The sequence below is a fragment of the Protopterus annectens genome, chromosome 4.part0 (assembly GCF_019279795.1).
Source record: "Protopterus annectens isolate FY-2018-M chromosome 4.part0, PAN1.0, whole genome shotgun sequence".
NCBI lineage: Eukaryota > Metazoa > Chordata > Ceratodontiformes > Protopteridae > Protopterus > Protopterus annectens.
This window is the reverse complement of record NC_056733.1, coordinates 1,494,717,539-1,494,723,538: the sequence shown is the minus strand read 5'-3', so window position 1 is coordinate 1,494,723,538 and position 6,000 is coordinate 1,494,717,539. Positions and strand designations below refer to the sequence as shown.

General features: G+C 43.8%; 1 protein-coding gene across 2 annotated transcripts in view; it reads left to right on the top strand.

The window, feature by feature from the left end:
• Positions 1 to 6,000, top strand: part of CYFIP2 (cytoplasmic FMR1 interacting protein 2) — a 2,832,302-nt gene that overhangs the window by 1,478,191 nt on the left and 1,348,111 nt on the right. The gene's annotated exons all lie outside the window — the stretch shown is intronic.

Sequence of the window (6,000 nt, the reverse complement as noted above, 5' to 3'; positions counted from 1 at the left end):
GTTTACTACTGATTTAATACTGACATACCTGTTTATCGTTAAATCACGATTTTACCACAGATTGCTTTATTTGCATTTTCTACTGAGATTTTTATCATTTCTGACAAGGGGTTCTCTAAGTAAATGCTTATTTATGCTATTTAAATAGGTTTCTCTTTATTGTAAGGGTTTATAGTCAATTCTTTGGTACTGTTTGGACAAATGACTATTACTTAGTACTGTGATTGTGTATTCTGTTCTTTATTACACTGTGCAGGTTGTAAAACAAAGCTTAGCACATTTTAAACTGTTTTTACTACATTTTATGTAGTTTAGCCAATTTGCTTATGGGAACAAAATTTATGTTTTCTATTATTTTTGCCCTTAGCTATCCCTTAATAGTGTCAGTGCATTATTCTGGTGTTTTTTCCCTGGACTTGATGGATCCTGACCTCAAATCCAGTTGCTCCTAAAAAGAAAAACAATCAATAAAAACATGCCTAGCTTATGGTTTGAGAATCTGTTGATCTTCTATACCCATGTTACAGTATTCATAACATGAGGGAGATCCCTTCCTAGGTGACCCAAATGTCCAGCCAGTATACCAAAGACTTAAACTAATGCATGGTATGTGCAAAGTTGCACATAGAACAGCCATAAACGTGACGTCTGCATGTACCATCCTCAGAACTTCTCTGCCGCCAGTCCAAATGACAGCTTCCAGATGTCCGTCTGATCACCAAAACTTTCTCTTCATTTTAAATAAGTGCTCCATTGGGGAAACCACTTTTTTTACACTTTTGCTACTGCATGCCTGTTCGAGGTTAATGTCCTCCAAGAAGGACAAGTGTCACTGTGGAAGACAGATTCCATACAAAGACAACCATGACCAGTATCTTTTTTGTCTGGGATCCGATCACAATTACAAGGCCTGTGCTGTCAGGCATTCATCCCTAAAACTCACTGCAGTCATTTGTCCACCCTTAATATTTACCTTGAAAACCAGAGACTAAAGTGACTAGCACTAGGTATGCAAGGTACTGCAGGTCCATCGGGTGAGCTTCCGAAGAAAAAGGCAAAAAAGCTAAGGCCTGAATCTTCAGCTGTACCTCTGATCCCGGACATCCCTCTCAAGGTCTATGATGGCCCAGAGGTACGTACTATGTCAGGTCCTCCTCCTTCGGTGGATACTGATCTAGAAGCCTCTAGGGAAAGTTCCTACAGCATGTCTGCAGAGGTATCACAGACATCTGGTTTGGACGGTAAGGAGGAACTGCGGCTCGCTCCTTCTAACGTTCCTTGTAGTACCTCTCATGCCTCTTCCATTGAGGGTTTGCTGATATCCGATCCGGAGTCCAAACCTACGTCTGCCCTTCCTTCCCAGCCTAGGGTAGGCCTTCCTTTCAAGAGAAAACACAAACAAAAACATGTGTCTCCCAGTTAGGAGCCTTCCCCAGACTGGCAAGCCTTCCTCAAGGGATTTTGAATGCTTTCCTGGAACTTAGGTCTTCCACCTTGAAACCTTCTACTCCAGCACCTCCTATGTCCTCTCCTCCATCTGCTGAACTAGAGGCCTCTGAGGAAGATGATTCATCTTCAGCTGAATCCCTGGCTAACTCCACTCAAATTGATTCTCCCCTGGAATATGTCTTCCCTGAAGTCGATTCCAACAGCAGAGATTCTCCAGAAGAAGATATTACTTTCGGAGAAACTATCACTAGAATGAGGGACTATTTCAAATGGGAAAGCTCACAAGTCTCAGAAGTACAAAAGAGGTATGATGACCTCTTACAGATAGATTCCCCTGCTTCTTCAGCCATCCCACCTGTTTTGCCAGCTTTTCTAAATGCCTTTCTTGCAGCATTTAAAAACCCAGATTCACAACCTCCTGCTCCTAAAAGGTCAGACAGGTTCTATAAGGTATCTGAGGACAGTAGTTACCTGTACAAATGCCCTCTTGCAGACTCAGCTGTGATATGTCTGTCTGCTGATAAAACAACCAAATTACTGCCCTCTACCAACCTCCTGCCCTCAGATAAGGACAGTAAAATGATGGAGAGAATTGGAAAGAAGGTCTACACCTCTTCCACACTGGCTTTTAGGGACATTAATTATCAGACACACAAGTCCAAGTATGTTCTGGCCCTACTTTCACAGGCTTCCAAATTGCTGACATATCTCCCAGACCCTGCAGCAAAGATCCAGCTTTCTTCCCTCTTGGGAGTTTCATCCTAGGTTACCAGGCATTCCATAAAATGCAGCTATGATGCAGCAGAGATATCTGCAAGATCAGCAGAATCTGATTTTGTCCTCTGGTGTAGCCTTTGCCTGAGGATTTCAAGGCAAATGTCTGGATGCAGATCCCTTGAAGAGAAAGGAAAAGGACTTCAGGAGCTTAAACATGTTTTTGTCTCCCCAGTTCCTAAATTTCATAGGAACTACCCTTCTAGATCTAATTTTGTAAGGTGGAAGACATGTACGCCTTCTCAGCAACACAAGAAGGCCACACACAGTCAGACATCTCCTAGGTCTTAGCCAGGCTCTGGTCAAAAGGCCCCCTTTCTAGACAAGCCAGGTAGTGTGTGACTACTTGGCAACCTTCTCAGAAATCCCCTTTTCCCAGCGCCTTTCTCATTTCCTTTCAAAATGGACAAGGATTACCACAGACAAATGGATCCTGTCTGTTGTGCAAGGAGGTTATTACATGACTTGGAAAACCACTCTTCCCATCATGGGGATTCCACAACCCCCAAAGGACCTGATCCAGCTTTTCCCACAAGTCATTCAAGACTTGCAAGCACAAGGAACCATACAGCAGGTTCCCGCTTTGTAAAGAGGAAAAGGGTTCTGTTCCAGAATGTTCTTAGTTCCCAGAAAAGATGGCCCTTGGAGACCAATTTTAGATTTGTCCCAACTCAGTTTATTCCTTCAAGTACCCATCTTTAGGATGCTCACCCTGAAAACTAGGCTTCCACCCCTGCTACCCCAGGCTTACCTGGTTTCCTTAAACATAAAGGATGCATACTTTCACATTCCCATCCACCCTCTTTTTAGGAAATTCTTATGGTTTTCTGTTGCTTCCTCTCATTTTCAGTTCTGCGCTTTGCCATTTGGACTCTCTATGGCTCCAAGGGTATTCACAAAGTGTTTGGCTCTTGTCATTGCCTTTTGCAGACTCCAGTGAGTTCTCATTTACCCTTACCTAATTTTCAAACCACCATCTCTTTGCTCCTCAGTCTGGGATTCACCCTCAACTACAGCAAGTCTTCCATTGCTCCCTCTCAGGACCAAGTTTTCCTAGGTTGCAGAATAAAAACTGTCCTCGTGGTGGCCTTCCTACCTTTGCAAAAGGTGCAATCACTGCAGACTTACTTCCTAAAGTTGCTTCCGCTGCCCTTTCTGACTGCCAGGGAATTCCTCAGGATGCTGGGGTTCATGGCTTCTGTTATACCAATTTTACCCCTAGCCAGACTCCACATGCGAAAATTCCAGTGGTACTTAAAAACACTCTGTTCCCAGCATGCTCAGCCTCTAGAATTTGTCCTTCCACTTCTGCCTTGCCTAAATGAGGAATTGCTTTGTTGGATTCAACAAATTTCTCAGAACCCAGGACTTCCCCTGCAACCTCTTCCTCCTATACAAGAAATGTTAACAGATCCTTCAGATCTGGGGTGGGAAGCTACTCTGGGGAAACTAAAAGTTCAAGGCCTATGTTCTCTGTCCATGAGGAAGCAACACATCAACATCAAAGAGATGAGGGCTCTGATCCTGTCCTTTCAAGCCTTCAGGGCATCTCATCTATCAGGTCCTTTGAAGCTGTTCACAGACAACACAACTGTTCTCTAGTATGTGAACAAGCAGGGGAAAACAAAGTCTTATCTACATTGCAGACTAGCAATCCAAGCCTGGGAGATTGCTCTTCAATCAGCTCAAAATGTTCGGGCAGACACACTGAGTAGATCCATGACACAAGCTCACGAATGGATGATTCTCAGGGATGTGTTTCTGGACATTCTTCACCAGTGGGGTACACCTCAAATAGATCTGTTTGCCTCCCCTATGAACAGACAACTTCCAAAGTTCTGTGCCAGAGTCCCACACCCTCTGGTTTGGAGGGTGGATGCCCTGTCATTCTCATGGAAGGGGATGTTTCTCTACACATTCCCTCCTTCCCCCTAATTCAGAAAGTCCTGCTGAAGATACAGAAGGACAAACCAAAAGTCTTGTTGGTGACCCCCTTGGAGCCAAGACAGCATTGTTTCCCTCTTCTTCTGCAATTAGCCAAGAGCAGTCATCACAAGTTACCTCACAGAGTGGCTCTACTCACACAAGACAAGGGATCTCTCATTCACTCACATTTGGCAACGCTGAATCTGACCTTGTGGGTGATAGGCTTCTGGTTCCTTTCAGATACCTTTTCTTGAGGACATGCTTCTAGTCCTGCATGTGGCCAGGAAACCTAATACAATGAGATCCTACTTGTCCATATGGAAGAGGTTCTCCATCTGGTGTCTTAATACAAAACTAGATCCATTTTCAGTGGATATTCCCCTAGTCCTTTCTTAACTTGTGTGAGCTGCTGAAGGCTGGATTGTCTTATTCTTCAGTTAAAGCCCATTTGTAGGCCATTTCTGCATGTTTGCCTTTGTATCCCCCCTTATCTTCTAGATTAGAGGTTAAACTTTTCTTAAAAAGTGTCCTTCACATCAGACCTCCCAGGAAAACTGTTCCTCTTCCCTGGGACCTAAATTTTGTTTTGGAAAAACTGACTCAGACTCCCTTTGAGCCTACTGCCTCTTCTTCTCTAAAATTCTGCACTTGGAAAACTTTTACTGGTAGTCATTACTTCTGCTAGGTGAATGTCAGAACTCCAAGCTTTAATGGCTTCACAACCTTTTCTGATTTTTCACAAGGATAGGGTGTCCCTTCCTACCAGCCCTTCCTTCATGCCTAAAGTGGTTAATGACTTGTCCCTCAATCAGACCTGTTCACACAATCTACACACCTTTTTCCCCTTCTCCTCAAAACACCTACTGCACACTTTAGATGTACACAGACAACTCAGATTTTATCTGGACAAGACCAAATCCATTAGAAAGTCTGAGCAATTGTTTGTTTCCTTTCACCCCAGGCTGCGGGGAAAACTTATCTCTAAACAGATTATTTCAGCTTGGATTTTGAAGGCAATTTCATTTTGTTATCTCTCTCAGGGGAAGACTCTTTCTTCCTCTGTTAAGGCCTATTCCACTAGAGCAGTGGCTTCCTCTGGAGCCTTCTTTAAAGGCCTGGACACTGCTTCTGTCTTAGAAGCAGTTACTTGGTCCTCTGTCCATACATTTACAAAACACTACAAAGTGGATACTATTTCCAGATACAGAGCAGGATTTGCTAGAGCAATTCTGCATGCCTTTGTGGAGACTTCTTGTGCTCCTACCCCTCTTTGTCACTCATGAGCTTTGGTATTCTCCCTCATGTTATGACTACTGCAGCATGGGAGTAAAAGGACATAGAATAGTTGTGTAAAATCTTACCATAACCATAAATGTCCTTCTCTTCCATGTTAGAGTATTCTATCCCACCCTCCTTCCCCCTTGGTTCATGCTGTTCCTTGAATATTTCTTTGGATATTCCTATTGCCTCTTAATCCTTGGACTGGTGTTCTGACTTTGGCATTCAGTTTTGAGGATGGCACTTGCAGACGTCACTTTTATGGCCTGCATTGGCTGTTCTATATGCAACATTGCACGTATCTAGCAGTAGCTTAAGTCTTTGGTATACTGGCTGGACGTTCGAGTCACCTAGGCAGGGATCTCCCTCATGTTATGAATACTGCAACATGGAAGAGAAGGACCTCTACGGTTATGGTAAAATTTTACGCAACTGTTCTTTGCCTTAAGATGGCCTGCAGACTACTTACCTTTTCCCTGTCACCCTCTGGTGTGAGCCCCCTATGGTGCAGGGGTCAGACACATCCTCCAGGGCTGTTCTAGTACCTCGTACAGATATGGTAGAACCAAACTC